This window comes from Phalacrocorax carbo, chromosome 8, assembly GCF_963921805.1.
Source record: "Phalacrocorax carbo chromosome 8, bPhaCar2.1, whole genome shotgun sequence".
Taxonomy (NCBI): Eukaryota; Metazoa; Chordata; class Aves; order Suliformes; family Phalacrocoracidae; genus Phalacrocorax; species Phalacrocorax carbo.
In genome coordinates, this window is record NC_087520.1 from 7,636,402 (window position 1) to 7,648,229 (window position 11,828).

Here is an 11,828-nt window from a genome sequence, read left to right on the forward strand (position 1 = left end):
CCCTCTGAAATCAGAGAGCCGTAAATCACTCTTTCTGGTCATGTCCTGCACGTCTAGCTCCATCCACTTGTGTGGGGTGTTGGGAATCAGCAACTATCAGCTGGGAGAGGCAAGAGGGATATGCAGAAGCAAATGCCTCATGTTGTCCTAGGAGATGATTTCCAAATCAGGAGGCAGGTTTGTTCTGACCTTTAGGAGGCAGAGCTGATTTGTTTTGTTGCTGTGCTGTGTTCTTTCTTTGTGTTCCCATTAATCATTTTCATTCAAATGAAACCTGCAAGTGTGCAATGTGCAGAACTCATTTCATCAAGCTTCTGTGTGTGTGTTTGTGTGCCTTTAAAAAAATACCGCAGCCAATTCTGTTAATGATTAGTCCTGTATTTTTCAAATTTACCATCACCCTCAGGTAAAATTGCTGCTGCAACTAAATAAAACCTCTGGAAATGAATTCTAGCTTCTGACAGCCCTTAAGCCCTTGAGGCATTTAAATTCTGGATTTAGCGGCAGGATTATTACTTCAGTGCAGCAGTTAACCATGTCTTTAAGCAGAGTTGCCTGTAACAGTCAGTCCTGATTCCACAGTGCTTTTACAATGAGGACAGGGAAATAGCCCCTTTTGTTACGTACTTCTGATGTAAGTCGTGGTATCAAGCATCCTGAACTGGTTAAAAGACCCACTTTAGGGTTGCAGCTTGAGTTACTCTGCATCTGGCTTCTGCTGCATTGTGTATGTACCTTATTTCTCAGCTAGGGCCTTCTTGGCAAAAATTTCAATGCACTTTTCTGTTTGTTTGCTGGTGGTGTTGCTTTCCAAATGGCAGTAGCACTGCAGGGGGCTTCATTTTGTTCTTGCTGCTTTTTAATGGTTTCAAACTATCTTTATTGCTGAAGCCAGCTTGTCCATCTGTGCGGTTCAGGAGATACGAATGGGGCCTTGCATGGCTCAGCTAACGTGGCTGTGGCTCTGGCCACAGAGTCAACAGCGCACTGGGGATGGCAGCAGGAGCTGGGGGGAGGGCTGGTGACTCGGGTCCTGCTCCCAGGTACCAGCAGAGAGATGCCGGAGCAGGAAAGAAGAGTGAAACAAGCCAAGGAAGTTGAAGCTGTGTATCGTGTCAGCAGGGATATGTGTTTTTTCTTTATTCATGTGAATGCTGTAGTAACAGCCTAGGCTATACCCTCTGCCTCATCTTTTGAAACTTGCATCTTGTGCTAGATTTGCAAAAACAGTGTCAAAGCATTTAATTTGCTATTGCACCAGAGAGGAGGGAACACACTCTGGGTGACAGTGCCTGAGGCATGGTGCTGTGCCTATGAATGGAGATCCAAGCTTGGAGAACCAGGGGCAGTAGAGCTAGCCAGAAGGTACTGTGCTGATTTACCACTGGAGATAAATATGTTATGGGGCAAAAGGTGGAAAGGCTTATGGATAATATCTAAGGCTTTGGCAAGCACCTGCATCCCAGCTTTCACAAGACACCATCAGCCTTTGGAAGAAGGAAAAACAAGGCTGGCTCTGCCCAGAGCCAGTTGCATCAGCAAAGAGCCCAAACAGATTTCTCTCGCTTGCTATTTGTGTCCAGCTCCTGATCAGTGCAGCTGCAAGACATTTATAAACAGACCTAAAATACATCTATGCTAATTGCTGACAACTTTACTTGAGGACCAAATTCTGAAGTAGACCAAAGTGGTGATGGTCCTCAAACTTCTTAGAAGATGCCTGTTTCTCAGCTCGCAGGCAATCTTGGTCAAGCCCCTAATGGCTTAGCAGTGAGACACTGAATTACTAAATCCTGTAGGACTTTTGCTAGCTCCCAGCTTGTCCCTAACCCATGTTCCCAGAGCAGAAGATGCAGAGGCAGGCAGTGTAGGGGCGCTATTATGGTGAGGCATGGAGCCAGTCCTTGTCCAGCTAGAGTTATGAGCATGGGCTTTGCAGCAGCCCCAGTGACTCTCCCAGGTCAGTGGGCAGCCGCAGCACCAGGCATGGCTGAGATGGAGGTGGCAGCAGCCCTCGGACCAGCACTGGGTGGAGGTAATGGCACTAGCAGAGGCACGTAATGCCAGAGGTGGGCAGGGGACTGCAGTGCTGTCTCTGCTCCATGTGCCTTAGCGCTCTGGAAAGGTTTATGAGTTGGAGAACAAGGGCTGCTGGAAAGTCAGCCAGGATTCAGTGCAGTGTCCAGGCTAATTATGCCTAGGGATCCTGTGCTGAGTAACACCGCAGTGCTGAGTCCATGCACACAGATGTCTCTAACCCTCACTCCACTGAGCCGCGTAATGGAGAGCTGACTGTTTGTGACAATTTTGGGCAGTGCTCCGGCTGGAAGGCCAGTGTAAATTAGATGGCATGATGAGAACAGTGAGGACATAACTGATGGGCTTAGCATTTTCTAGCTAGGAATAAACAAATTCCCAAACATCACAAATTTACAATGAGTGAAAGGACCTCAGCCCCCTCCTCAGTGTGCTCCTGTATCCACTGATAGGCACTAACACAATATTAGAGGCCAGCCAAAATAACTTATACAAACCTTATGCACAGAGCAGCGCTCAGACACTCTTCTCTGCTTTCAGGCACACCTTGGGTCTAGGGCAAAATGTATGGATACATTAGGAGATGGTACATCCTGCTGCAGAAGGCATACAGACTGCATGCTTCAGCTGGAAGACTGAAAAGTAGGGTCCAGCGACCTCTCAGAGCCAAAACAGTCTTGTCAACTCTGGGCAGTTTAGTCCTGTCCCTTGTACAACACCGCCTTCCAGTTCTGGACAAAGCTTCTGGGCACCACTGTTGAAACAAGTTGTTGCCTGGGACTCAGATTTTAGACAGGGACGTTTGAGCAGTTTCTAAGGACAGCATGTAGCAGGATGCAAAGAGAATCTGTCACAGCATCAAGCCATGCTGCTGAGGAGGGACGGAAGCCCTGGCACGCAGGACCTTCATGGTTGTTGGACAAGAGCTGGTCACAGCTGGTATTGTGCTCTGGGATGGGCTTGAGTTTGCTGCTGCAGATCTGGACTGCGATTACATTGTAGAGCTGAGAGTAATGGCTAATTAATCTGCTGAGTGATGTAGACAGGGGGCGAACCTGCCCCTGCTGGGCCCAATTCCAGCCACAAGCATGACAAGACCCTGCTCTTTGCAAATGCAAAATTGCATAAACAGTGTGCTACCGAATCCCTGTGCAGGACTGAAAAGCTATGGACAGTTTCCCCTCCTCTTCTGGTGAGGTTAAACAGAGAAAGGGGGTACCCTTTTCCCTCCCATTTTCCTTCCCCTCTTCTCAAGCTTAAAATCCAGATAGCTGCTACAGAGGCAGTGAAAAAAATAGTTCTATGGTTGTATTCCCTTCCAGAGAAGTAGATTGTGTATGTACGCATGTATGTGCACACACACACAGAGATTACGTATTTTAATTTTCCTCATAAATGATGAGGAACATGTATCTGGGCATGATTGTGAGCCAGGAACAACACATTCATTTCCTCACCATTGTTTTACCCCTTTTGATCTTAATTTTAATCCATCCAAGCTGGATGGTTTCTTCTGTCAACATGGCCATACCTTAACCTGCTGGGACCAAAAGCCTGACTCAGGGAAACTGTGCCATCCGTCTCTGCCTGCGGCCTCACATTACCTCATGTTCTCCCAATTCCTCCTTCATTGCCCCACCACCCCATGCTTCAAGCCTTCAATCTGCGTTTCCCCTGATCACTTTAAGCAGAGGCTAAGCACATGCAGGGCTGTCCCCTGCCCCTGAATATTGGCCTGTTCAGGACACTGGTTGGGAGAGTCCTTTGGGAGGCAGTCCTCAAGGACAAAGGGGACCAGGAAGGCTGGGCATTCTTCAAGAAGGACGTCTGAAAGGTGCAGGAGCGGGCTGTCCCCGTGCGCTGTAAGATGAACCATCAGGGAAGACAACCAGCCTGGCTGACCTGGGAGCTTTTGCTGGGCTTCGGGAAAAAAAGAAGAGTTTTCCAGTTTTGGAAGAAGGGGCAGGCAACTCGAGAAGAGTGCAGGGATCTCATTAGGTCATGCAGAGAAAAATTAGTAAGGCATAAGCCCGGCTAGAATTCAGTCTGGCCACTGTTGTAAGAGATAATAAAAATATTTTTACAAATATATTAATAACAAAAAGAGAGACAAGGAGAATCTTCATCCTTTATTGGATGAGGGGGGAACATTGCCACCAGGGATGAGGAAAAGGCTGAGGTACTTAATGCTTTCTTTGCCTCAGTCTTTAATAGTCAGACCAGTTATCCCCAGGGTATTCAGCTCCCTGAGCTGGAAGACAGGGACAGAGAGAAGAATAAACTCCCCATATCCAGGAGGAAGCAGTTTACTACCTGCTGAGCCACCTGGTCACTCTCAAATATATGGGGCTGGATGGGCTCTGGAAGATGGATCTGGGGAACTACAGGGTCAGCCTGACCTCAGTACTGGGGGAGATTATTGAGCAGTTCATCTTGAGTGCGCTCACCAGGCATGCGCAGGACAACCGGGGGATCAGGCCCAGCCAGCATGGCTTCAGGAAAGGCAGGTCCTGCCTAACAAACCCAATCTCCTTCTATGACCATGTGACCCACCTAGTGGATGAGGGAAAGGCTGTGGATGTTGTCTACCTGGACTTTAGCAAAGCTTTTGACACTCTCTCCCACAACATCCTCCTAGAGAAGCTGGTGGCCCAGACAGGTGTATTCTTTGCTGGGTAAAGAACTGTCTGGATGGCCATGCCCAGAGAGTTGTGGTGAATGGAGCTAAATCCAGTTGGTGGCCGGTCACGATCAGTGTTCCCCAGGGCTCATTTTTGGGCCAGTCTCGTTTAATATCTTTATCAGTGATCTGGATGAGGGGATTGAGTGTGCCCTCAGTAAATTTGCAGATGACACCAAATTGGATGGGAGTGTTGATCTTCTTGAGGGTAGGAAGGCTCTGCAGAGGGATTTGGACAGGCCGGATCTATGGGTCAAGGTCAATTGTCTGGAGGAGGCTGAGGGGAGACCTTATTGCTCTCTACAACTACCTGAAACGGGATTGTAGTGAGGTGGGTGTTGGTCTCTTCTCCCAAGTTACTAGCAATAGGATGAGAGAAAATGGCCTCAAGCTGCATCAGGGGAGGTTTAGGTTGGGTATGAGGAAAAATGTCTTTACTGAAAGCATGGTCAGGCATTGGAACAGGCTGCCCAGGGAGGTGGTGGAGTCACCATCCCTGGAGATATTTAAAAAAATGTGTAGACATGGGACTTGGGACATGGTTTAGGAGGCCTGGGGCTGTTGCATTGACAGTTGGACTTGATGGTCTTAGAGGTCTTTTCCAACCTTAATGATTCTATGATTCTGTGATAGTGCAGCAGAACAACTGTCCTCATCTGCTGGGGAAAGAGCTGGCTGCTAGGGTGATTGTGGTAGGCAGGGAGGTTGTGCAGTAAAATAAGAAGGGTCCCATTAATTCCACCACCATCATTTCCATTGCATGTAGTGTGGCTGATGAGCTTGTCAGCCATCTGATTACAAGAAGACAGAAGGTCAGTTATTGCTAACAGTGGCCAAGGAGCTTGATCTGAGTAGCATGACCATGCTATTGTAGAGGGGCTCTGACTCATTCTGTTCCTTTGCATAGCTTTGCTGTGAAACTTTTCCATCCTGGAGCCTGTCTCCTGCAGATCTTCCCAGCCTAATCTGCAAAATGATTCCCCGCTTTCGGTGAGTTTCATTTCAGCAGTTGGTCACAGTCGGAGGCTCTGCAGGCTGTTTTTCTTTAGGTAGAAGAGGATGGAAAGGGATTGGGGTGAGGGGGTGCTGTCTGTTTGTGAGGTGTGATCAGAAGGTTGGTTCCTGAACCCCATGTCTAAGGGGTGTCTACACAGGTGTTTTTATATACAGCTCCAGGGAAGTGCTCCCAGTGTCTGAGGGCAACTGGAGACCCTAGAACTCTATTAGTGAGTTTGTGAGCCTGGGTTTACAGAGGCCTGATGTGATGGGGGGTGATTGTGCCAATATCCTACCAACACCACCATATCATGTGCCTTTGATACCCACATTAATAACTGTGAAATTAGCCTTAGACTGGTCTCTGTTTGCCCTGACAGCTTGCTCTCTGTAGCCTTGCCTAAGCTCAGTGCTTTTCTGCATCTGCTCTTCCCTTTCCTCCCTCTTTACTTGCTCTACTGTCCCTCTCTCTAGGGCAGGACTGTGGCTAGCATCTCCTCACTTGGTGATGGGGAGGGAGAAGAGCTGGATCTTGTGTCTCAGCCCTCCCTGCTCTGCGGAGCTGCTTTTCATCCTTGACTGATAGGAATTAGAAGGCCCCAAACTGGAGCATGCCTCCACCTGAGGGAAGACAATCCTGGGGTTTACCACAACCCACCCTAAGAAGAGATTCTCCAAAGTCCCATGCAGCTTTCCAAGTGGCCACAGTCACCCTTTCTGCAGCCTGGTGCTGCCATGGGGATAATACCTTGCAGCATCCTCATTCCTTCCCCATAGCACTCGCTGCAAAGCCCTGGCAGGGATGACTTTCTCAGGCTAGATGGACCCTGTCATTTCTCTGGCTCTTTCCAAGCAACGCATCAGTGCCGATCTTGCCAGACTGCATCAGAACAAAAGAGCAGCAGCTCTTCTACTCCCTTGTTATTTATTTATTTGAGTGGCGGGGAGCCTGGCGGTATTCGGCTTCCTCCTCAGGAGGCAGGGTTAGCAGAAGGTCTGCTCAGATGGTGCGTTGGGCAGATGGCTCGAGGTAACCCCCAGGGCAATGCTGACTAAAGAGCACAAACTGTGCTGGGATGTGGCCCAGCAGAGGTCTGCGTGGGAAAGCAGAGAGTACCACTGACCCCGTCCACGGTGCGTACCCCAGTGGATTCCTGCCTTGCTAGCGACAGGGTCTGTAGCAGCACTGGGGGAGGAGGGGTATGCAGGCACCATCTGGCCAGCGCTGCTGTCCTCCTTGGCAGGAGGAGGTCTGGGAGTGGTGGCTGGGGCTGCTAGTAGACAGTGAGCTGCTGCTTTGCATGCCTTGGCTGGCTCATCTTGTAAGCTGAGCTGGAAAAGCCACCAACATCTTAATGCTGGGAAGGGAGTGAATCATAACAAGGATGAAAATTGGGTGGTGGAGCTGGGAGCTGAAGGTGGGTGCATTGTAGTGAAAATTATCTGGAACTGAGGGATGGGTGGGTTTTTTTTCTCTTTAGTGGATTTGTGATTAATACAGCTGCTTTTATGAAGTTAAATTCCTCAGCTTGAACCTTACCGTTGCATTCAGATGCTGCAATACAGCTGTGCCTGTAGTCTAACAAATGCTACCCCCATCCACTTTGTCTTTTGTATTGGTTTCATAAGAAACCAGAGTGCAAAAACACAGTACCAGCAAACCTAGACACAACAGGTTATTTTGCAGTAACCAATTGCTCAGTATCCCACTCTCTGCTAACATTGCATCTGCTTGATTTACATCTTTCAGTGAAAAGATGGCTCTGCATGAGGCATAAAAAGTCTAATTTCCACCAGTATACCTGAGCGACAAGGGCTGAGCTGGAATTTGAGCTGAGTGGGAGCTCACTTGCTTTTACCACTCATTTGCTATTTTAAAGGTTTTCTTTTTTTCTTTTTCTTTTTTTCTTTTTCTTTTTGTCTTTTTCTGTTTGTCTTTTTCTGCTTGTCTTTTTCTTTTTTCTTTTTTTTTCTTTTTTTTTAGCTTTTTCTTTTCTAAAAGGGCTTATGGCTGTCTTTTTGGAAAAGACTCGGTGTAAGGACTGGGGAAAGAATAGTGGTTGAAAGTACTTAAATGAACTATAGGAAAATACAGTTTATGAAAGGAAAAATAAGTATCCTAGTCAGTGCATTAACTCATGTCATGACTTTTTAATGGCAGTGTTATAGGTTAATTAGCATGTGTGCTGTCCTTATGCCTACCAGAGTTATTCACAAGGGATCACGGTCTCATTAGGTAGGACTCCCATAAAGACAATCCTTCTATAAGTGGTTTAATATCTGTGCGTGCATAGAAATTTTTTGCTCTTATGAGCAGAAAAATCAGATACTAAAGGGACCAGAAACGGAAATACTTTCAAGTGACCCAAAACCTGCACACTATTGAGATTCTGATTAGGTGCTTAAAGAGGAATTATTTTCTCTTGAATTTTCCTACACATTGGCTTTCTCTACCTGCTTTACGACTGAATTCAGGCACTGAGAGCTGCAAAGTGTTTCCCTCTGAAAGACCCTGCTTGCACTGCTGCCTCTTGTGCCTTAAAGGTAACAGCCAGAATGGCAGTGATCTGCCTGCCTTTGAACATCCCTGGGTGCGCAGTGGTAAAATCGGATTAATGTTGCGTGGGCCTCTCAGCCTGCGCTGACTGAACACAGCAAATATCAAAGGTAAAGCAATGTTCCTACTTAGTATAGAGAGGGAAAAAAGGCAGAATGACCTTTTTTTTCCTGTGAAAGTAAATGGAAATGGGAGTGTCTATGTGTCGGATCCAAAAGGCAAGGGGTCTTGCTGAAATGGTACTCCTGGCTGAATGTCCTCATGTGAAACAGAAGGGAGGGCTGAGGAAAGCTGTGATTTTTGTGCCTCAGTCACTATGCATGTCACACACCTTTGACTTGCACGTGCCTTCTCTTTTCTCTTTGCTTTCCTGTAGCTCAGAACTGCCCTGTTTTCCAGAAGTAATGGGGTGGATAGGATATCACAGCAGACAATCCTGGTTTCTACTGGAGTTTCTGGACTGATGGTGGTTTCCACCATGCTGGCATAGGGATCTCTGTCCTGTTGCCCAGCAGGTCTGGTTCCCAGAGGGCTGAGGAAAGGGATCCATATATGAAAAAGTGGGTTCTGCCACCTTGGATCACATACCTTTGAGAGAATTTGTAGCAACCCACATATATAACTAAGGTGGTTGTGTCTGAAGGCTTCTGTGATAGAATTTCTGTGACCGGCATCAGAGGGGTAAGTAAGCACAGTCCAGAGGGCAGCTGTGCATTCTCATGAACCCTCTTACCAAGTGGGCACCCGGAGACACCAAGGGTGGGTGAGCCTGGACAGTCACCTGTCTCTGATCCCCCAGGTCTCATCTGTCCAGGGCAGGGATGAAGTTTACCTTGCAGTATGTCAGCGCCCCCAGACATGCTTGCACTCTACTTTTGCCAGGAAGTGGGTTGCAGCACCAGACTACGTGTGATGGCATGATTTCTGGACTAGAGCTAACTCATATTTAGCCAGCCTCTGCAGGTGGAGTGAATATGTAATAACTTTGTAAAGAGATGGTAAAACCTTTTGTTTGCTGTTGATCCTGCTAGACTCAGGCTGGGGTAAAAAGCCTTAAACGTTAAAGCTATTTGTCAGGTTTGCAACAGAATAGACACCTCTGAAAGGAAAAAAAATCACAGGAAAGTTGATTTAATTTTTTGATTACTGCAGTCTGCTTCATAGAAGACCTCTTAGGACAAAGAATCCATGAGATTTATAAAAACCATTAGCAAAATCTACTTTTTACTGTGCTTTCGTTGACAGAGACCATAGTTGCATCTTTTTTTTAATTTTGAAAAACAGATCACAGGCTCTTGCCTGAAGGAAATAGTGACCACTTGGTTCCTGGAGAGAAGCCCGATTACTTAATTAAAGAAGAGTTGTCACATGCTTGTTTCTTAAAGCCTGCTAAATACCTGCTTAGCAGCATATTGACAGGCTTTTCTCATGAACATTGAGCTGTTAAGCTGCTCCTAGTTTACAGCAAGAGGTTAAAGGATTTCTCAAAGCTCCCAATGAAAGCCTTACTAACTGGATTATCTGCTAACATGGATTTAGGCTTTGAGTCAGATTAACCCCCATTGCTCATAGTAGGTTCTTCTTGTTCATCTTTTCTTCCCTTTTTCTTCTCTTTTTCCCTCCCAGCTTTTCCCTTTTTGTTTGTCAGGAATAAGGTTAAAAATAAGCCTCTGTAAGGCTTGTGCTTGAGCAGTGGGACACCCTGCACTCAGGGGCCTGGGAGGAAGGAGGCTGCTGCTCCAGGGATGTGACTTGCCTGTGAAGCACCAGCAGAGACTCAGCCCGCTGGGCTGGTCCCTTCAAAATACATTGCCTGGTCCCTTCAAAAGTGACTGTTTCTGCAAGACCTTTAAAAAATGGGGGTAGCTATGATAAGAACAAGGAGAGTTATTAATTGATCTACAGAGTTGGCTTCTGCTTGCCTTTGCTATTCTCTTCCTTAGATTTTCTTGGAGCACGAGAGTCATGAACTCTTTTATAAAGTGATTTAACTATTTACACACCTGGCTGGGCAGTTAGCAAACTAGCTCAAACAGGATAACCCATGGTCTTCATAGCACCAAAGATCTGAAGTTAAACTAATTTAGGCTGTAGTTAAATGTGTATTTCTTCAGCATTTTAAGAGGACTTAAGTAAGCATCATGTGCGCTCCTGGTTTTGGCTGATTGTTTCTATCGTTGCACTGGTTTCAGAGACAGTGCGTGCATTTGTAAGCAGACCTACAGCCAATCTAGTGCCCAATTTAGAGGCATTTCCCCCTCCCCTCTGTATAGTAACTGCCCATCCACAAGCAGTCTAGACCCCTGATGACGAGGTGAATTCAGCAGCTCCGCTGACCGCTGTGTGACAGCTGCGGTCCTGGAGCTGGTCTCTCGAAGTGAGGATCTGCTCCAGCCCATTTCACAGGACCTGCAGTGCAAGAATCTGTCAGCAAATGCTTAAGGATGGCAGGGGAAAGAAAAGACGTAGGCTGGAAGGAGCCAGAGCGCACCAATGTGGTTGCTCTTGCCTGACCAAACTGGCATATGAGTTGATTCCCAGCCCAGAAAAGAGATCAAGGAATTGAGCCAACACTTGTCCTGTTTCTCTGTCATCCACTCACTGCACAATTCAGACGTCTCAATTACTGTTTTTTCCCTGTGTATGACAAGCGATGCAATGGCCATGTGATGTTTAGCACACCAGGGTCATGGCACTTTCTGGCCCATACAAGGAGTCGCAGCATTTGGCTGCCTCTGGGGAATGAGTCTTGTACAGGGGCCACTCAGAGCCTGCCTCAGGGTGGTGGCAGGTCCCCAGGGATGGAGCTGTCTCTCTCATTTAACTTGCTCTCTCTGATGTGCTGGTTCAGATCTAAGTCCAGATGGCCCAGGACCACGTTGCTAAACAGAAACTGAAATGTAAAACTCCTGCACAGTGCTTGTACCCCATTTAATATCACCCATGAACATGTCCAGTGCCTGACAGCCCTGGGTGCAACTGGGTCTCCCAGTATCACTGAATGCCTGTGCTTTTCAAATGGTGCTGTTTCTAAGCTTGCTGTCTGATGATTTCAGTGGGTACTCAGGAGGTCTAGCAGCCCCCCTGCCCTTCTCCGGGCTCCTTGGGGTTTTATGCACGTCTGTTACCTTTTGTGGCTGTCCCCTCTCTCAAACTGTTCAACTCTGCTCCTCTATAAGCCATCAGCAGCATCCAGATGATCCTGCTTTCTCATTTCCCTTGAACACTGATCAGCTCTCCCATGCACTTCTTAATCTCACGTTCTTTGAGTCCATCCCAGCTGCCTTTATCCCCATCTAATCCATTTTATCTGAATTGCTAGCCTCTATTTCTAGTTTCCCCTCCACCTTCCTCCCCACCCCATGTCTCTTTAATCTCCCATCCCATGCCTCCACCTCTCCCCAGAGAGCAGCTCCTCCTCCTCTTTCCTCCAACACATCAGGCTTCTCTGCTTTCTCCTTCATCTGCACCAAACCTCCCCCAGCTGCTCAGCATCAGCCTGTTCCTGCCTCATCACTGCCAGGGGATTCTTTCACAGATTTCCTTTACTAATTTTGT